Here is a 22,660-nt window from a genome sequence, read left to right on the forward strand (position 1 = left end):
ATGACACAACACAGGTTTAGAAAAATAGAAAATATTTATCTAAATGAAACAAGACCAAAATGACAAAAATCAAACATACACAAGTCAAGTTATTAATTTTAAAAGCACAAGAGTCTTAAATTATTTTGTAAACAAGTAAAACACTGTCAGCTTTGAAAAGTACCTGGGTAGTGTAAAAATAACACGCATGGGTGAGTGTGCGTCGAAAAAGGTAAGCGGTGCATTGATTTCTCACCCGCAAGTGAGATCGGGAGTTGTTTCTCCTTCTCCGGTTGGGTCGGCGATGCGTCGATCCAGGCAGCACTCGGGGCTGGGCAGGCGTTGTGTTGTTTTTTCACACCACGCAAGGTTTGCGTAGAAAATCCTGCTGCATAGTGATCGCAAAACCGTCCTCTGTGGGTTGCAGCAGTACCAACCTTCGTTAGCGATGCAGTGCGTCGTTTCTCCAGCCACATGTGTCGCTCTTCCAGTCACGCTGCAGGTGGTGCGTGTATTTCAGCCACGAAGCCGGCGCGCGCTGTTTCTTCAGACTCTCTCAGGGTTGCGTTGGAAATTTCCCGGCACAGTGGTCTGTGTGTGGATTTTCAATTTGGTCTGCCAGCTTCACCTGTGAAAGCCCCAAGAACTGGATAGGGCACCACTTGGCAGGGCAGGAGTTTAAGTAGAGAGTCCAGATGCTGGCGTGGGAAGTCTTTGATGGTCCTGAGACTTCATCAACAGGAGGCAAGCTCAGGACAAGCCCTTGGAGATTTCTTCACAAACAGGAATACATAACAAAGTCCAGTCTTTGTCCCCTTTCACTAGGCAGAAACAGCAACTGCAGGATAGATCCACAAACCACATGCAGGGCAGTGCTTCTCCTCAGCTCTTCATCTCTTCTCCAGGCAGAGGTTCCTCTTGATGTCTGGAAGTGATCTAAAGTCTGTGGTTTTGGGCTCTCTTCTAATACCCAGTTTGGCCTTTGAAGGAGGCTTACATCAAAGGAAAGTCTCCCTTGTTTGTGAAATCCTACCTTGCCCAGGCCAGGCCCAGTAACACACCAGGGGGTTGGAGACTGCATTGTGTGAGGGCAGGCATAGCCCTTTCAGGTGCAAGTGGCCACTCCCCCCTCCCTTCTATTACAGATGGCTCATCAGTATATGCAGGCTACACCCCAGCTCCCTTTGTGTCACTGTCTAGAGAGAGGTGCAAACAGCCCAACTGTCAAACTGACCCAGACAAGGAATCCACAAACAGGCAGTCACAGAATGGTTTAAGCAAGTAAATGATCACTTTCTAAAAGTGGCATTTTCAAGCACATAATCTTAAAATCAACTTCACTAAAATATGTATTTTTAAATTGTAAGCTCAGAGACCCCAAACTCCAGATGTCAATCTGCTCCCAAAGGGAATCTATGCTTTAGTAATATTTAAAGGCAGCCCCCATGTTAACCTGTGAGAGGGATAGGCCTTGCAACAGTGAAAACTGAATTTGGCAGTATTCCACTGTTAGGACATATAAAACGCATTAGTATATGTCCTACCTGAAACATACACTGCACCCTGCCCATGGAGCAACCTAGGGCCTACCTTAGGGGTGTCTTACATGTAAGAAAAGGGAAGGTTTAGGCCTGGCAAGTGGGTACACTTGCCAAGTTGAATTGGCAGTTTAAAGCTGCACACACAGACACTGCAGTGGCAGATCTGTGCCATATTTACAGAGCTACTATTGTGGGTGGCACAACAAGTGCTGCGGGCCCACTAGCAGCATTTGATTTACAGGCCCTGGGCACCTCTAGTGCACTGTACTAGGGACTTACCAGTAAATCAAATATGGCAATCATGGATAAACCAATTACATACACATTTTGAATAAGAGCACTTGCACTTTAGCACTGGATAGTAGTGGTAAAGTGCCCAGAGTGACAAAAACAGCACAGACAGAGCCCAGCACACATGAACAACCTGGGAAACAGAGGAAAAAAACAGCACAGACAGAGCCCAGCATACATCAACAACCTGGGAAACAGAGGAAAAAAGTTAGGGGAGACCACGTCAAGGATGCCAAGTCTAACACCTCGTCACAGGGACAAATTAAAATAGACTTTGAGTTCTATTGACCAAGTGGAAAACCCAGATGACTCCTAACAGTGTCTAACTAAAATGTGGTTAACAACAGCCTTTCCCAGGTATTCTTCACAAAATCTAAATATTGTTCTGTATCATTACAGGTTTTGATCATGACATAGGGCCTGATTTAGAATTTGGTTACTCCATCACATGACGGAAATTATGTATGCTATAATACGATTCCATTTTATCCCATTGAAATTGTAATATGGCACATTTGTGATGCAGTAACCTGTCCGCCAAGTCCCTAACAGCATGTTCTTTATATTTTTTCTCCTCATGATTTGCACTACATAAGGACATAAATAGATTTTTTGCACCTTTAGCATCTCTGTTAACTTTCAAGAGAGGGGAAATAAACTATTCAGGTCTGCATAATGCTTTAGTAATATTTTTAATATGGCATAGCCATTCAATTTTCTGACTCCCCTCACAGTCTAGGCAGTCAAAAATGAGAAATGATTAAAGCTAGCCTGCTTATTTATCCAAGTGGAGATCCAGAGGAGGAGTGGTGCTAACTTAATAGTCTTTAAAATAAGAAAGGCCCAACTCCTCATGTATACAAAACTATAGACTAGAGAGTGGGAGTCCTAGCAGGCATCTACAGAAATATTTTTTTCTTGTTGCAGTTTAACTAATTTTTGGTAGCCCCAGATAGCTGCTCCACTGGATGAAACTGGGATGCAGTTGTGCTTATAATTTCCAAAATAGGCAGTACTGGTTTGTTTCCTACCTTTCTGGCTAATTCAGATACTGCCCCCACAGTGATTAAAGCAGAGACACCTGTGTGAAATACAAGATGACCAAGAGCTCTGTGTGTTGAATATCACCACCAGATATGAGAAATAATTCACTCTTGTAAAACTCTTGTTAACTTGTTAGTGATTTGTCTAACCATATGACGTTGATTACAACAGACCATTTAATTAATTTTAGAGATGTTAGTTTTAAGGTGTAGGTTGTCCATTATCAATGAGGTTTCTCAACCAATTAGGCATGCAGGCTATTAAATTGGCGTCCTCTGCATACGGTAATGTTGGAACAACCTGGCATTCCATCTTTGGCAGGTCCTTGCCACTGGCCTTGAAAAATCACTCAGCCCACTGATGTACAGAATAAATATTTTGGGGTCAAGGATGCAGCCTTGATGAATCCTTCTAGCTGCCCTAAATGGTGCAGTACACTCTCCCTTTGGGCCATACCTCACAGGAGCCGTCATCCCACTATACATGGCCCATAAGAGAGGATCAGGTAGGTCCATAAGTAGTGAAATACCCCTTAAGTGTTACTGAATAACCCTATCAAAGACACTGCTTGGGTCTGAAAAGGAAAGATATAGGGTTCATTTTTTGTCTATGGTATATTATTTATTAATCATAAACCAGTGCAGATTCAACCATTGCTCTTTGATGTCTAAACCTGCTGTAAATCTGAAAAGCTCCATGTTGAACACTTTGTTCTTGTTTGCTCAGGCCTCAATTCTGTGAAGGGTGATGCACCCTATTATATTGGGTTCTGAGTTTACTAAACAAATCGGCCTTTAGCACTTGGGGTCTTGTTTGTTACCCTTCTTATAAATGGGAACAATAGTAGCTGTTTGCTATGAGGTTCAAATGCAAGTTTTCATGGCAACATCTAAAACATCAGTTATGATGGGTCACCAGAGTTCAGGGTTCAATTTATACAGGTCAATAGGGACCTCTTCAGGTCCTGGAGGTTTGTGGGATGGGGTGCCGTTGATGGTACTCACAGCCTCAAGTGAGAAGTGGATGTTTAATGGGAAATTCTTAAAGGCCTCCTGTGTATCATTGCCATCATCTATGTCAAAGGAATAAATATGACTTAAGTGCTTCACCCACCTATCTGCACTAATATCAGTGTCATCCCCATTTAAATGATCAAGATTGCTCTTATTAGCATGTACAACCTTCCAGTCGGCACAAGAGTTTTTATCTGAACAGGTTTTAGTAAGGCTTTGCCACGTTTCTTCCATTGTTTCAGCTTTCTGCTTCCTTACAGCTAGCTTATTGGTAGCTCTGACCCTACTGATATTGGTTTAGCTTCTAGGGATGCCATTCAGGAGAAAGTGTAGCTTATTACTAACCATTTTTCATCCTTTACTGAACAAGCATGAAGAAGAGCATTTCTTGACCTAAGAGATCTCTCTTAAAGGAGACATTACGGTTAAATGAAACCTCTATAATAATTTGAGCAGAGCAATTGTATGTCAACAAACCATTATTAAGTAACTCCCCAAAGATGGATTCAAGCAAGGTAAAAAAAAAGAGCGCCTCTACATTTCATTCTTAATCGTTTATCAGTGGACTTTAGGTTTTTGATTTCCTTCTTTACTGGCAGTTTATACGTATTGGTATAATGAATGAGAAGTCAATCGGGTTATGGTCATTTGCACTATTCCCAAGGGTCTCCCCGGACTGGGCTATATTATTCATGCTGTGTGCGACAACAACATGATCAATGATCACACTCTTTCCCCAGCCTCCAACACTGTTCCATTCCCCAATGTTTCTGCCATATTCAAAATGTCAAATGTTAACAGCTATTGATAAACCTTGGTCCCTCTGCAGTCTGTCCTTAGGGTGTTAATTTGCCAATCCAAGTTTGAAAAAGGATTGGTGAGAGTAGCATTGGTTCCAGTTATTCCCATTGAAATCACCCTCTGAGATACATTGAAATTGCTCGAAACAGTGAGCAATCAAGTCTTTGAAACAATTATGATTGAATAAGTGTATCAATTTCTCCCTCATTATGATGCATGTTATAAAAACTAATAAGATACAAATTAAACAAATAGGACAGATAGACCAAAGGACTTGAATTTCTATATGGCTAAAAACATTTTGTTCAACCTTAAAAGCTCCCAAATGTGTGAATGAAAGTAAGTAATCCTCCCTAAGCATGACCGTACATTAGAAAGGATGGCAGGCATACTAATGCTTCAATAGTTATCCCAAACAATATCTTCAGGGCACCAGGTGTCATGGAACATCACAACAATTCAGGTGTTAACAAATGCTGACCACTCCTTGTTGACAGCTTGGATTTAGGAGCAAAGACACTTCAGCACAGCAATTTGTAAAGGACATTTCCAGTAAATGGAGTATTAGTGTTTGGCACCAGATTGTCAGCCATGATCCTGACAACCTCCTTATGTCTTTTAGGGTTGAACATATTAGATTTATGCCTCAGCCCATCAAATTCCTCCAAACTTGTAAGTAGATAGAAACAATTTGAAACTGTGACCTGAGTAGATTATCTTTGGTCAGTTCTTTGAGTCCACAAAATGATGATGGATTAAGATTAGGAATGAGGTGTTTATAAATGCTTAGTGTACTCCAATAATAAAATAACAATTGTGTGCTATTCAATACAACGGAAAAGCTAACTTTGGGTCTCCCCAGAGCTGATGTGATCCCTTTAAGAGGCAGGTAGAAATTGAATACTTTTATTAAATAATTGCTAGTGTCCCTCTGTCGCTTATGGGACCCCTCCAGAAGGCAGAGCACAGAAGACAAATTAATCAATAACAGCAACTGTGTACTGCAGACTTCTTCAATCCGCAACTAACACAAATAAAAATAACAGGAAAATATATTTGTAAAGAACAACCCACTGCCTCATCCCCATAGTAGTGGCTTACTATATGGCATGGACCAGCAAGAAAGGAGGCATGGAGAATAAAGAAAAAATATTGGTTGCAGCATAGCCAGCAAGGAAAGCAAAGACAAAATGGACATGTATGACAAGCAAATACACACACACGCTCCACAAAATGGCTGTTTGTGCATGGTCAGAATGGTATGAGGCATGAGAACAAAGAAATAATTCCTGCCATCACTACATGGAAGGATGGAAAGCAAATTGATCATGGCTGCCCTATATGAGCTGGAGCACCTGCTCCATCAACAAAAACTTGCAGGATTACAGGGAAAGGATTGCACAAATATTCACCCAAATTGTAACTGGGTCCATCCATATACCTAGAATCCTGCCAGTAATACAACAACGATAAATTCAACAGCAGCAGTAAGAAAGGTTTGAAACAAGTTTTACCACTGCACCAAACACAAAGAGCACAAAGCAACATTTTCCACTGTTAAATACTTATTCAGCCATATCACACAAGCACACACACACCCACACACAGTTACACACATGAACAAAAAAAAATGACAAATACATCAGGAACAACAAAGGAAAATGGATCCGTGGAGATGGAATCCTGGTGCTACCCTGATCCTAGCCACCAGCAGATATATGCAGATAAAGAAAAATGACATTGACACTAGGCCAAACACAAGTCCCTAAAATAATACATATATACATATAATAATAATTCACCCATGCATTCTGACACATTTCCATCTTTACCAACATTAGTAGACCAGTGAATGCATCAGAATTGTATGCCTCCTCACACAAAGCACAACGGGGAGAACTATTATTATTTCTCCACATTTATCCTTTGAGTGTGTTGCATTCTGCAGCACATTTAGAAAGAGGAAAATGCTGCTGAGAATTGTTTTTGTGCAAGAAGGTGCACAAAAACAATTCTGCCTACAACACAGCTACCTTTGCACCACAAGGAAAGAGAATCTGGCAGAAGTACCTGAAGCCATAAGCAGAAACAAAACACAATGGCCCCTAGTAAGAATACTTTATATGAAAAGAACCAAATGGGGAATATGATTTATTCACAGAAGTTAATGAAAAGCTATTTCAAAACACATAGCGGAATAGTGAATATTGGTTTAAAATAAACATGCTTGCTGCTCTCTTTAGAGGAGATACACTGAATTGATAAATCGTGATCAACAAGTGAATCAACAAACACATGAACAGCACAACAACATACAGCAAGTTCTCCACAATTGTTTAGGGTCCGCGCTTTTAAAGTAGTCAACGGAACATCAATCCTAACAAAAATGGGGGATCATGATCAGGACTCAGGGGGATACAATGAGCCAGAGGGCGAGCTGAAGCAGTAATTAAGAAAGGCTGATCAGAATGAGGCTAAGGAAAATAATTTTGAGCTAGCACAAGCCATAGGCAATACTCATGACTATGAAAGGTAATGCAGGTGCTAAAGGAGGGGGCCCGTGGTGACAAGCTGCTATGTGTCTATATGTTTGTGGCTTAGAAATATGATTAGTTTATGTACTGAGGATGAAGTATAGTGTGCTGTGTTTGTATCATTAGAGTGTTTTGTGTGAGTTAGTGTCCATATGATGTTGCTCATCATAGAGGAGAAGTAAATCTGTGGAGCATTAAAGTGTGCATTACACCCTATTAACACCAATGTTTTACCCTGGGTACCTGACAGCCAGATTATATTTAAAATGGGGCTGTGGTTCCCACATTGCACCTGGTAACAGAGGTCATGATGGCTTTTATTAAAACCCATTGATGTTATTTTTTCTAGCCTCTGGAAATCTGAAAATAAGAAAGTTGCAACAGGGAGCTAGACTACTATCCCTGTGATAGCAGGCTCTGGCTGAAGGCAGAATATTTGATCGTGCTCTTTTCTCACACAGGTTCAGGCAATGCATCCCTCCCTGTAGAGGAGGAGGTGTAACAGTTGTTTTAAAATAAAAGATATAGAAACCTGGATGGATAACACATAGGGGGTCATTACAACATTGGCGGTAAGCGCAGAAGACTGCCAACACACCGCGGCGTCAGTGGAATTCCGCCACGGTCATTATGACCCACTGCTCGGAATCCGCCAAAAGTGAGACACCCACACAAGTTCGCCACACCAAAGGTCAGTGATAAACACACCCACATCACCCAAAAACCCTTACGACCACAATTGCGACAGAAGGCCAGAGAGAGACACCACCATCTACAAACGAGCATCCACAGGCACACAACACCATCACTCACACAACATCCACGCACCTCACACAACACACCACTAAATATCACCCCACACATCACAACACACCCCACCCCACACATCACCCACACCACCCCATGGCACGGCAAAAACACCCCAGGTTCTCTGAGGAGGATCTCAGGGTCATGGTGGAGGAAATAATCCGGGTAAGGCCACAACTATTCGGATCACAGGTGCAGCACACCTCCATAGCTAGGAAGATGGAGCAATGGCAAAGAATAGTGGACTGGGTCAACGAAGAAGGACAACACCCAAGAAAATCGAGATGACATCAGGAAGAGGTGGAACGACCTACGGGGGAAGGTGTGTTCCGTGGTCTCAAGACACCACCTTGCGGTTCAGAGGACTGGCGGCGGAACCCCACCTCCTCCCCCACAACTAACAACATGGGAGGAGCAAGTCTTGGCTATTCTGCATCCTGAGGGCCTCGCAGGAGTAGCTGGAGGAATGGACTCTGATAAGTCAAATCTTAACTATTACATCCCCCACCCTACCTGCATGCTATCACATACCCCCACCCTCACCCCATCACGCCAACTCCCCACAAATGTCCCAATATCACAAACCACCCAACCCAACACCAAGCCCTGCATGCAACACCAAAACATGGACACCCATCACCAATGCATGGCCACTGCACATACCCATACACCCCCCTAAACCATTATCACACAAGGTCCTACACAGGAATGCAAGCACTGGGGTACACAGTCACCCACCCATTGCACACCATGGCACACACAGATGCAATAATCATGCTTTTACACCCCTGCAGGACCCCTACCCAACGCCACCAGACAGGAGGGTCCAGACATGTCCACTCCACCAACAGAAGAGGCCCACAGTGATGACAGCAGCTCTGTCCAACTGGATCTAGACGACCATCCCGGCCCATCTGGGACCTCGGGACAGTCGGTTCCCCTCACACAGTCACAGGCCACTACAGAGCTTCCACCCTCTGGAAACACCAGCACAGCACCCACCCAGCGGGCCCATACCTCTGTCCCCAGGACATGTCAATCAGCAGTGTGTCCACCACTACAGGGAACCCAGGATAACCCAGGATAACCAACCACCCCAACATTAACAGGGACCTGGGGGCAGTGGCAGTGGGCACACCGTTCAGGGGACAGAGGCCCAGGGAAACAGGGGAACTGGGAGGGCTGCTGTGTGACAGGGGGAGGACAGGCCCAGGAAACCCACTCTCCACAAGGCCCTATCCAACATCATGGGAGCCTACCACCACTCCCAGGAGACAATGTCAACGGTACTGGCCAAGTTTCAGGAGACACAGCGGCTGCTGGAGGAACAGTATTTGGGCTTCAGGGAGGAACTCAGATCCATCAATTTCACCCTGGGAACCATTGTAGGGGTGCTGAAGGAAGTCCTCAACACCAGGAGGGACACTGTGGCACAACAAGGGGCCCCGACATTAGCCTGGACGATGAACTGCCCACCACCTCCGCCGGCTCTAGTGGACAGGGGGCACCGCCACAGGACCACCACACCAGCACCCCACCCCCTGCAGATCGAGAACCACCCCGCAAACGGTCCCTGAGATCCAGGACAAAGACAGAGAATGATGCCAAGACCCCGCCAAAAAATTAGACCACCCTGATTGTCATCCTTCTATCCCACTTTGTCACCCTGTCCATACTTAAACTGCCCCAGCTCCACTTCCTATGCCCCTTTGGACAATGCACCTGTGAGACTAATAGTTTGGACTCTGCCATGGACATTCCTCCACCATCACCCCTCACCATTTAACAACCCCCTCCAATATTGAGCACTTAAATAAACACCCTTAAAGCACAAAACAATCTGGAGTCTGTCTGTGATTTCGAATTAGTGTATTAGCAATTGCAGTGACAAAATTCTCTTTCAATGGTAATGTCAACATACCTATGTCACACAGCTCTAGTCCATGAGGAAACAAAGCAGATGTCACACAGTGGGACCCACATCTGTGAAATCGTAAGAGAAAGTGACAACTCAGTGACCATACACTGGGTAAAAAGTACAGACAGTAGAGAGGTAGTAGTGTTAAAGTACATGTAGTAGGCAGGTTTGTCTTCTTACCTGTGTCTCACTGGAAGTATTGAAGGATCACAGAGTTCCAGTTGTCGATGTTCTCTTCTTCTGCTTCCTCGTCTTCACTGTCCACAGGCTCCACATCTGCCACAACACCTCCATCTGGACCATCCTCCTGCAGAAAAGGCACCTGACGTAGCAAAGCCAAGTTGTGAAGCATACAGCAGGCCACGATGATCTGGCACACCTTCTTTGGTGAGTAGAATAGGGAACCACCTGTCATATGGAGGCACCGGAACCTGGCCTTCAGGAGGCCGAAGGTCCGCTCTATAATCCTCCTAATTCGCCCATGGGCCTCATTGTAGCGTTCCTCTGCCCTTGTCCTGGGATTCCTCACTGGGGTCAGCTGGCATGACAAGTTGGGGTAACCAGAGTCACCTGCAAATGGCGAAGGACAACTGTTAGACACACACTGACTCTTAGGGATATCCCCAGACAACTATTCCCACTGAATTGGTTCCAGGTGCTCACCTAGTAGCCACACACGGTGCCTCTGGAGTTGGCCCATCATATAAGGGATGCTGCTATTCTGCAGGATGTAAGCGTCATGCACTGAGCCAGAGAATTTGGCATTAACATGGGAGATGTACTGGTCTGCCAAACACACCATCTGCACATTCATCGAATGGTAACTCTTCCTGTTTCTATACACCTGTTCACTCCTGCGGGGGGAACAAGGCCACATGTGTCCCATCAATGGCACCTATGATGTTGGGGATATGTCCCAGGGCATAGAAGTCACCTTTCACTGTAGGCAAATCCTCCACCTGAGGGAAAACGATGTAGCTCCTCATGTGTTTCAGCAGGGCAGACAACACTCTGGACAACACGTTGGAAAACATAGGCTGGGACATCCCTGATGCTATGGCCACTGTAGTTTGAAATGACCCACTTGCAAGGAAATGGAGTACTGAGAGCACCTGCACTTGAGGTGGGATCCCTGTGGAATGGCGGATAGCTGACATCAGGTTTGGCTCCAACTGGGCACACAGTTCCAGGATTGTGGCACAATCAAGCTTGTAGGTGATGATTACATGTCTTTCCTCCATTGTCGACAGGTCCACCAGCGGTCTGTACACCGGAGGATGCCGCCATCTCCTCACATGTCCCAGCGGGCGTTGCCTATGGAGGACAACAGCGAGCACAGAGTCAACCAACTCAGAGGTACGTAAACACAGCTTACTCAGAAAACTATTCATAACCCGAAATTTGCCTGTATGAGTGTTGAGCCAAGGCCTAGGTATGTGTGACACAGTTAAAAATAAAGCCATGTGTGCCCCCGAAATGGCGGCTGCCTGACCTGTAAAGTGGGACAATGGGATATGAGGTAACTGCGCTGGCGTTGTACACCGTCCCAGTAGGGGGTCGAAGACCGCGGCGTAATTCTGCATTGGTTAACATTGGACCCTATGGGTCCCAGGAGCCAATGAGGATGTACGCCGGCGGTGACAGTACGCACCGCCACGGACGTGACTGCCATTTTCTATCTGTTCAATCACTCGATACCTGATCTTCGACAGGAGAGGACCTATACTGCAAGTGCTGCTGTGACCTCAGTCTGGAAGAGACAATGGCTCGTGCGTCTGGGGAAAGGGCCCCTGCCTTCAGCATGAAACTCGTGGATGGGGTCCTCCCCCAGTAAACGCTACTCAACGGTCCTCCAGACAAACAGATAAGTACACAGGGAGCATGCTGTATGGGCAATGACTGTGTGGAGTGGTGTGGATGAAAGATAGGGGTGGGGAGAATGACGCGTGCATGAAACGACGGTGAGTGCATGTGCCACATGGCAAGGGTAGGGATGCGTGCCAATGACTGTGACGGTGCAGTTGGAAATAACTTTTCTTTTTCCCCTGTACAATTCCTGTAGGTCAGCGTCCACCAGAAGAAGGATGTTTGGCGTGCCATCGCCAAGGACGTCCGGACCCAGGGGGTCTACCACAGACGGAGCACCCACTGCCGTAAAAGATGGGAGGACATTCGCCGCTGGAGCAAGAAGACGGCGGAGGCCCAGCTGGGGATGGCCTCCCAACGTGGGAGGGGTGCCTGTCGCACCATGACCCCCCTGATGTTCAGGATCCTGGCGGTGGCGTATCGTGAGTTGGATGGGCGCTTGAGGGCATCACAGCAGCAACAAGGGGGTGAGTACACTCTTATTCTGCTGATTCAGCGCACAGTGGAGGTATCTGGGTGGGAGAGGTGGGCTGTGGGTTCCCCTAGGCCAGGGCGAGCGTGCTAGTTAAGTCCCCTTTTTCAGGCAGAACCTGTGGCACCCCACCCCACCTGGGTACAGTGCCAACTACACCTAGTCAGGCTCCTGTGACATCCATGTGTTCAGATATCACCCATAGCCTTGTAGGCCATGTCCCAGGGATTGAATAGTGGACTCCAAGTGCGCGGCGTAGTGCAAGGGGCTTCTGAGTCTGTCGTGTCCGCCAACGGTAGCGGTAATTCATGCACTCAACATGTCTTTCTTCTGTCTTCACCCCCCTTTTTGTGGTCTCCCTGTACTTTTGTGCATTAGCATCATTAGGTGGAGGAGCAGTGGCACCGGAGCAGGAAGGAGCTGCATCCCACATGGCCCTGGAGGGCGAGACTACGGACTCTGATTTCACCAGTGGGACGGAAGGCGAGGGGAGCTCCACGGCAGGGACAGGAGCTGATACCAGTGATACGGACTCGTCCTCTGATGGGAGCTCCCCTGCGGTGGCGGGCCCATCTGTGCCCCCCGCATCTACAGGTACAGCCGCCACCCCCCAGCACCGCCCTCCCAGCAGCCCCTCAGCCTTTGCCCCGTGCCCGCTCACCCAGGAGGGTGGGCATCACCTTCGCCCCAGGCACCTCAAGCCCTGCCCCAGTCATCCTGCTGCCCTCAGTGAGGAGGCCGTTGACCTCCTCAGGTCCCTCACTGTTGGGCAGTCTACCATTTTGAATGCCATCCAGGGTGTAGAGAGGCAGTTGCAACAAACCAATGCATTCTTGGAGGGCATTCATTCTGGTCAAGCAGCCCTTCAGCGAGCTTTTCCGACTCTGGCCTCAGCACTCATGGCAGCCATTATCCCCGTCTCCAGCCTCCCCCCTCCAACTTCCTCCACCCAGACCCACACCCCTGTACCTCGGCCTCTCCCAAGCACACCATCAGACCAGCATGCACACACCTCAACACACAAAGGAAGCTCAGGCAAACATAAGCACCACATATCCCACAGGCACTCACACAAGCATCACACACATGCAGACATAGCAATATCCACTGCCTCCACTGTGTCCCCCTCCTCCTCGTCTCCCTCATCACTCCCAGTCTCGTCTCCACTCATACCTGCATGCACTACATCTTCAGCCACTACGTCCATCACCAGCACACCCATCACCACACCCCGCTCACGTGCAGTCACCACCCCCACTATCATTCACAAATCCCCTGTGTCCTCTTCCAGTGTGTCTGTGAGCCAACCTCCCAAGGTGCACAAACGCAGCCACACACACACCCAACAGCCATCCACCTCACGACAGCCTCCAGCCGTGCACCTACACCCATAGTCACTAAACGTACACCTCCTACGACCACTACCTCTTCCTCCACTCCCAAACCCCCTCCATCTACCCATCCCAGTGTTCCTAAGAAACTTTTCCTGTCCACCCTTGACCTCTTTCCCTCACTTCCCTCACCCCGTCAGTCTCCTAGGGCCTGACTCTCCAGGTCCCAACCTAGCACCTCAGCCACAACATCGGCGGGACCAGTGGTGGCAGTGGTCACCGGATTATGGAGTGCAACAGGCAGAAGGGCAGGCAGTGTGGCAACGAGCCACAACACGGACAGTCCCCCACCTGTCAAGCATCAAACGCTGGCCAGTGCCCGGCAGGAGAGGGGGAAGACACCAGCCACCAAAGACACTCCCAGGGGTACAGGTGGGAGTGTGGAGTCAGCTGCGACACCTTCCAAGGTGGGAAAGGGGCACAAGAAAACCAGCAAGTCTGGGAAGATCAGCACGGCGGAGAGGACCGCCATCAGCCCCGCTGCCAAGGAGCCCACCCCCATCAGCCCCACTGGCCCAGACAGGACCGCCAGCAGCAGACCCGCTGCCAAGGAGCTGACCGACATCAGCCCCACTGGCCCAGACAGGACCGCCAGCAGCAGCCCCGCTGCCAAGGAGCCGGCCAGCAGCAGCCCCACTGGCCCAGACAGGACCGCCAGCAACAGCCCCGCTGCCCCAGACAGGACCGCCAGCAGCAGCCCCGCTGCCAAGGAGCCGATCGCCATCAGCCCCACTGGCCCAGACAGGACCGCCACCAGCAGCCCTGCTGCAAAGGAGCCGACCGCCATCAGCCCCACTGGCAAGGAGCCGGCCAGCAGCAGCCCTGTTGCCCCAGACAGGACCGCCAGCAGCTGAACCGCTGCCAAAGACACCACCGCAACAAGCACCAATGCCAAGTACACCGTCGCCACAAGCACTGCTGCCAAGGACACCGTCGCCACAAGCACCACTGCCAAAGACACCGCCGCCACAAGCACCGCTGCCAAGGTCACAGGCGCCACAAGCACCGCTGCCAAAGACACCGCCGCAACAAGCACCGCTGCAAAGGACACCGCCGCAACAAGCACCACAGGGCCATGGGTGCCAAAAGCTCTGACTCTACTGAGGCCACCACGAGCAGGATGAAGCACTCTGGGCACAAGGCCCCCTCCAGAACGAGTGGAGAAAGACATCCACTACCTCAGTCCTTGGCAGGATTAAGCACTCTGGGCACAAGCCCCCCTCCAGAACCCATAGAGAAAGACATCCACTACCTCAGTCCTTGGCAGGATGAAGTACTCTGGGCACAAGGCCCCCTCCAGAACCAGTAGAGATTTACATCCACTACCTCAGTCCTTGGCAGGAAGAAGCACTCTGGGCTCAAGGCCCCCTCCCGAATCAGTGGAGACTGTTATCCATTTGAGAGACTGTAGCTTTGCACTCCCCAGGATTGAACAGTGGGCAACCCACCCACTGTAGAGACTTGAGAGACTGTGGCTTTGCACTCCCCAGGATTGAACAGTGGGCAAACCACCCACTGTAGAGACTTGAGAGACTGTGGCTTTGCACTCCCCAGGATTGAACAGTGGGCATGGGGACCCCTCGTGGATTTGACATCGTCCACTCAACCGGCTGAGGTGCCCCCCCTTTCCCTTCCCCCTGAGGTGCCTGTTTTATTTCTATCTGATGCCCCTGCAGAGTTCTCTCCGTCTTGTTCGGGTATCTTGTGTGGGCCTCGCCTATGCATTTGGGGCCCAGTGGTCCACGGACTTTAATGGTAGAATACCTTGGACTAATATTATTGGTGTATATATTTGTAAATAGTGTATGTATATTTTTTGAATACTGAATTTGATTATATTACAATCGTTCACCTCATTTCCTTTTGTCTTTTCATTCTTCTGGCGGAGTTGGGGGGTGTAACTGTAATGTATCATGCTGTATTTGTGTGTGTGTTGTCGTGGGTGAGGGAGGGGGTGGGGGTGTTGCGTGCTGCGTGTGTGTGTCACTGTTTTTTCCCTCCCCCTCCCCTGTGTCATAGGTGCAGTACTCACCGTGGTCTTCTCCGCCGGCATTCGTGCTCCTGCTAGAGGAGCAAGAAGATAAGGGCTGGAAAAATGTGGAGCTCTGGTTCCATGGAATCCTGGTTCCTCGTGGGGTGTGCAGAGGTGAGCGTTTTCCCTTCGAAGTCCTGTTTCCGCTGTGTTTTTGTTCGCGGTGAATCCGCCCCGGAAAAGGTGGCGGATTGGTAAGTTGTAATTCTGTGGGCGGTACATTGTCCTCCGCCTGTCTGTTGCCGGTGACCGCCGCGCTGTTTGTTTGTACCGCTGTGGCGGTCGGAGTGTTAAAGCGGCTGTCTATGTTGGCGGTTTCCGCCACGGTCGTAATTCCATTTTTTTTACCATCGGCCTGTTGGCGGTCTTACCGCCGCTTTAACACCGACTGCTAGGGTTGTAATGACCACCATATTCTCTTAATTGGATTTATTTTTGCTTTTGTGCTTTTTTTTTAAGATTGTTGCACTTATTTCTGAAGTCAGCCAGCACAGCCATTACTACCTGTCAGTTAACAATATAATTCATAAACAGTATGGTGATGTATGTTCCCAGCATGTGGTTAGGTTAGGTTTAAAGCGATGTGGTTGGTTAATGTCCTAATATGAAGATAAGACTTAGGACCAGATTTACAAGGCCCTTGCACCACCAGAGCATCACTTTTAGCTATTCACTGCGCCATATCTACAAGGAGGCGTTGAGCCACTTTTTGTGGCTTAAAGCCTTCTTGAAAAAATGGGCCCCTCTGATGCAGTTTTCTGCAGCAGAGGGGCATGCAAAGGATGTTGCTGTGCGAGTTCCATCGCAACACCCATTGTTTTTGACGCTTCCCCAGATTTAGAAAAATCATAAATCTGTGGCAGTGCCAAAAACTAACACGACCCCATGGGTGGCATTAGCATGGTGCAACATGGAGTAATACTTTTCTTCCTCCTTGTTTTTCCTTTTTCTTTGAGTGCTGCAGTATGCAGGAAGAGCAAAAGGCCATGAATGACTATTTATGTACAGGAGTGTGTCCCTTCCTGCACATAAACAATCATTCAAAAATGATAATTTTGTACTCCTATGTGTGCTTCATCCTGCAGCACACATAGAAGTGCCAAATCGCCATTGTAGATTGTTTATGTGCAGGAAGGGACACCTTCCTACACATATTCAATCACATCCCTCAATGCAGACACCCTTGCACTATGGGGCAAGGATGCCTGTGTTGGTGCAGGCAGCTAAATTTAGTGCCGGCACAGGGGGAAACATAGGGGTACACAATATTTTTGTAGATATGACGTATCCCTGCCTTTCAAAAGTGGTACAGTGCGGCACTACAAATTTTGTCACCACTCTGTGCCACTTTTTTTTGTAAATCTGGGTCTTAGTGTTCTTAAAATGCAGTACAATATGTTACATCAATGTTCATAGAAGGCAGGACAGAGTGGCTGTTAATGTCTCTTGAATACAATGCAGCAAGGTGGGCTGGTGTCCTGAGTATGCAACGCAGCGCGATGACATATTAGTGCCAATTTCACTCACATTATACAAACTTCTTTACCATAATTTCAACATGTATTCCATAACAGTTTTTAGAAACATTAAAAATATCACTAATCACATAATCTGCGTTTTTCCTTCAACTTTTAAAATTTTACTTAACCAATGGAGTTAAGCTACTCATCCACTGAGAAGATAATTTATTGTAGAGCCAGACATTTTTCCACCAGGGTACATGTTTGATGAAACTGTAACTCTTGGCCACACCCCTTCAATTACTAGTATACATATATATATATATATATATATATACAACTTAATGAACAAACAAATACTCAGAGAAGTGCTGCACATTTTTGCAATGACGCATTTCTAGTCCCAGGTGTCTAAAATTGTGAGGTTAATTCACGGTTTCCAGACACCTACTATTATTGTGACACATACTTTTAATGAATATCAGCCTCCTCATTTTTGAAATGTATTATTCAATAATATACAAATGTTCCTAGTTTCAATGTGTCTGTTATACATGTATTAACATTCACAAAGTTCTAAATATGGTTAAGAAATTTCACACAGGGCGGACTCATGTAGAATTGCCAATATGTAACAGGATAGTTTTTCTTTTGATAATACTAATTACTTTAAATATTTTGCTGTGAGAAAACAGGGCTATTTGCAGAGGCTCCCTAACGTTGTGCCCCCATTTTTTCACTTGTTGCTGGTGTTTTCTTGACTCTGATGGTGTCCTGGGTACTGCTAACCAGTCCCAGGGCCTGTGCTCTGTATACAAAAAGTATGCAAATGAGGCTAATTATAATTGGCTACCTACCTTTATGTCCCTAGTATATGGTAGGGCATGTAGCCTTCGAGACCCCAGAATAAGTAGTGCACCCACAGGTGCACTGCTGAGGTGCCCAGTGTCATTTTAAAGGCATGTCTGCCTTGTTGGCTGCTTTTAAATTAAAGTTGAATGCAAATTAGACTTTGGAATTAAATGTACTTCCAAAGTTTCAAACTACCCTATTTTTATATAAGTCACCCGTAAGGTGTGCCCTATGTGCCCCTAGGGTTGGGTGCCATGTAACTATAAGCAGGGACCTTATAAGACTAGTTTTATATCCCTGGTGAGGTAAAACAGCCAAATTCGTTTTTCCCTCACTATAGTGAATGGCCTCCATAGGCTAAAATGGGGAGACTTTATTTTAATTAACGAAGTCCCCTTAAGTGTCAGATACCTCAAGTTTGGTATAAAATTAATTACTATAATAAATCTCACAACTTACAATTGTTGGATTTAATATAACTAGTTCAGGTAAAGAGTTTTAACTCTACCTAAAAAGTGCCCTTCTCTGATTGGCCAGCCTCTGGCAGCCGGGCCATGCTACCTTGATGAGGTGTGAAGTGGCCTGGGTCTGAACACAAATGATCTTCTTGGGGGAGGAGAACTACCTCAGTAGATAGGGAAGCAGGAAGAGGGGAGGACTGCCAAACTGGTCTTCAAAGGCAGGGGAGGACATATGGAACAACCCATCACCTCCCTCACATCCTGCAACCCCCAACAATTAGGTGCCCTCTTGATTAGATTAGGAGAGGGCAGGAGAGGGGTGTGTTTCGGATTTTTAGCCACCCCAGTGGGTGGGCTCAGCCAGATGTAAGCTCCAAAAAATCAGTTTCAGCCATGAGGGATTTTTGAAGAATGTTGTTTCCTGGTACTGATTTTTGCTACACTTCCCAGGAAGTGGTCATCACAGGGGGAATGACCCTGCATCTGATTGAAGAACCAGGAACACCTTGTTTTTCACCCAGGACCAAGGATAAATATGGCAGAGCTGCACCCACACATCAGATCCCTACCAGATCCCTACAAGGAAGAACATCAGGAGAAGAAAGACTGCCCTGCTGGACCCCTGACCTGCACCTGGACACTGCACTCTGAAGGACTGCACCAGATGCACACTTGGGCTTCATCACAAGAAGGACTTTGCCTGGCTTCAACTGGTTCAGGAGAGACTCCCTGTTGCTACAGGTGAAAAATTGTTAACCAGAGTCCCCTGTCTCAGACCCTGAAGAAACTGACCAGCTGGCCACTGTCCAGTGGCCATTTTCAAGTTTGAGCCAGGTTCAGTCTGGGAGTTGTAGTCCACATCCTCAAGGAGCAACTCAGAGCTTCTGGAACCTTAGAGTCAGCTGTGGACTCCAAAAGAACATTAAAAGACCTTCTGGAAGAAGACCTAGAAGTTAGGAGATGACTGAAGAACTTTTTGGAAAAAGCTCCATAGAGGGACCGACCTGCCGCGGCAACCTTAGCTGGCTTGCCTCAACTGCAACCCGGCCTGACAGGCAGGTTCGTCCCGCTGAAGAAAATGTGAGAAAAAGGGACTGAGTCCGAATGTAGAAAGTTGATCGGGACCTCCCGAGCAGTGTTTCTGAAGAGGGCTCCAGGGACGTCAGATCAAGATTCAGGTTTTACCCGGTCAAAGGATTTTAATCTTGAAAAATCATCTAAGTCCGAACATAGAAATCTTCACAGAGGGCTCCTGCGACGCATATCCGAGGAAGGGCTCCAGGGAGGTCAGATTGGACTGGCATCTTTGTCCCACTGAAGAAAACCTTCAAGAAAATTACTAAATCCGAAGGTAAACTTTTGACCGAGGCCTCCCACTTGCTGTAGACGAGCAGGGCTCACCTCATACCCAAGACAATCAGGGACGTGGGTTCAATGGCAGTGGGCACATGGTTCAGGGGTCAGAGGCACAGGCCAACAGGGAAACTGGGAGGAGTGCTGTGGCCAGGGTGAGGACAGGCCCAGGGAACTGACTCTCCAGGAGGCACTTGCAGAGATCCCGGGAGCCTATCAACATTCCCAGAACACGATGGGCCAGATCCTGGACAATGTGCAGGAGAACAGGCGGCTGCAGGAGGGACAGTCAACAACACCCTGATCTCCATAGCAGGGGTGCTGGCAGACATGGGCAACATTATGAGGGAGGCAGTCACACAACAGCGGGCCCCTGCCACTAGCCAGACATCTGAACAGCCTTCCACCTCTGCTGCCGCTAGTGGCCAGGAGGCCCCACCACAGGACTCACAGACCACCAGCACCCCTCCCCCTGCAGAAGGAGAATCACCCCACAAACCTTCCCTGCGATCCAGACAGAAGCCAGAGACACTTGCCAATATCCCTGCCAGGAAATGTCACCCTTGTGTCCCACTTTGTCACCCTGTCCACCTTGAACTGCCATTGCTCTCCTTCCTATGTCCCTTTGGACAACGCACCTGTGCTACAAACAGACTGGAACAAGCCCCTGGGCTTTCTTCCATCACCTCATCCCCTTGCACTTGCCCTTCAATATTTTAGCACTTCAATAAAAACCCTTGGAAAAATAGAAGTTTGAAGTATGTCATGTTTTTTAATTATGTATTAATTGAAACAGGTACAAACATTGCAATTCAACTGTACAGAAAATGAGCATAGATTAATGACCTGTAGTTGGCTGCACTGATCACACCAGGTGTATATGTGAGGTCACCAACATCTGAAAAATGAATTGCCAGAGGGAACAGTAAGTGGGCATAGAAGTGGGAAATATCAGCATGCCAGTACAACAGAAATTCAAACAAATGTCATTGAAATGTGAAGTAACATTGTCCCACCTATGTGTCATTGGAAGTATTGTCTGATCACTTATGTACTGTTGTCCTCATCCTCATCCTCTGCCTCCTCATCCTCACTGCCCAGAGGGTCCACTGCTGGCACACAGGCATCTCCAGCCTTCTCCTCCTGCAGGAATGGGACATGGCGTCTGAGGGCTAGGTTATGCAACATGCAGCATGCCACCACTATTTGGCAGACCTTCTTGGGTGAGTAGCACAGTGATCCAACTGTCAGAAGGAGGCACCGGAACCTAGCCTGCAGGAGGCCGAAGGTTCTCTTAATGATCCTTCTGGTTCACTCATGTGCCTCATTATAACTTTCTTCTGCCCTTGTCCTGGCATTCCTCACAGGGGCCCGCAGCCATGATAGGTTGGGGTAACCAGAGTCACCTGCAAATATTGAGGGACACCATTTAGCCACACACTATCCTATATGGCCCACACCATACCCATACACCAACATATACTAGATGGGAACCAGGGCTCGCCTATTAGCCACACCCTGTGCCTCTGTAGTTGGCCCATCATTGTTGGGATGCTGCTATTCCTCAGGACAAAGGCATCATGCACTGACCTAGGACACTTAGCATTCAAGTGGTAGATCTTCTGGTCTACCAAGCACACCATCTGTACATTCATAAAATGGAAACTCTTACAATTTCTGAACACCTGTTCATTCTGGCGGGGGGCGGGCAAATGCAATATGTGTTTTATCAATCACCCCAATTATGTTGGGGATATGTCTCATTGCATAGAACTCGACCTTCACTGTTGCCAAAACTTCAACCTGGGTTAAAACGATGTAGCTGCACATGTGTTTAATCAGGGCTCTGGCCTTCTCTCTGATCGCAGTCATTGTCCCTGACTCTGCCCTCCCCCTCCAATTTCCTCTTCCCAGTCCCATTCTCCTCAACCTCAACCCATCCCAAGCACACAGCCAGACGAGCAGGCACACAAGACAACACGCAAGAGTGGTACAGGCAAACACAAGCACCACCTTCGTCCCACAGGCACTCACACAAACACCACCCAGATGCAGACACATCAATATCTACTATTTCCACTGTCTTCCCCTCATCCTCCTTCTCCTCCACTTCCCTACCAGTTCCGTCTACACTATCAACTGCATGCACTACATCATCATCCACTACCAGTATCATCACCACACCATGCAGAACACACACCTCCACAACAGCCATGCACACATCCCCTGTGTCCTCTCCCTCCTAAGGTACACAAACGCAAACACTCAGACCCCCAACAGCCATCCACCTCACAACAACATCCAGCCCATGTACCTGCACCCACAATCAGCAGACAGACACCACCAACAACCACTCCCTTTCACCATTGACCTCTTTCCTACACCCCCCCCATCCTGCACGTGTGGGCAGGTTTTGAAGATCCCAGCCAAGCACCTCAGCCACCCAGTCCACTGGCCTAGTCGTCACCACACCCACTCATGGTAGAAAAGGATCCAGGCCATATGCCCTAATGGTGAAGGAGCTTGTACCAAGCCAGAAAGAGCAAGGAGTCTGCCCCAGCTGCCAGAAAGAGCACGAGTGTGCCCCAGCAGGCAAGAAGGGAAAAGAGCCTACCCCAGCAGCCAGAAAGAGCAAGGAGCTTGCCCCAGCTGCCAGAAAGATCACAGAGTCTGCCCCAGCAGGCAGGAAGGGAAAGGAGCCTGCCCCAGCTGTCAGGAAGACAATGGAGCCTGTCCCAGCAGGCAAGAAGGGAGAGAAGCCTGCCCCAGCTGGCAGGAAGACCAAGGAGCCTGCACCAGCAGGCAGGATGGCCAAGGGGCCTGGGGCAGGAACTGTGAGGGAGCA

The sequence above is a fragment of the Pleurodeles waltl genome, chromosome 2_1 (genome assembly GCF_031143425.1).
Source record: "Pleurodeles waltl isolate 20211129_DDA chromosome 2_1, aPleWal1.hap1.20221129, whole genome shotgun sequence".
Lineage (NCBI taxonomy): Eukaryota > Metazoa > Chordata > Amphibia > Caudata > Salamandridae > Pleurodeles > Pleurodeles waltl.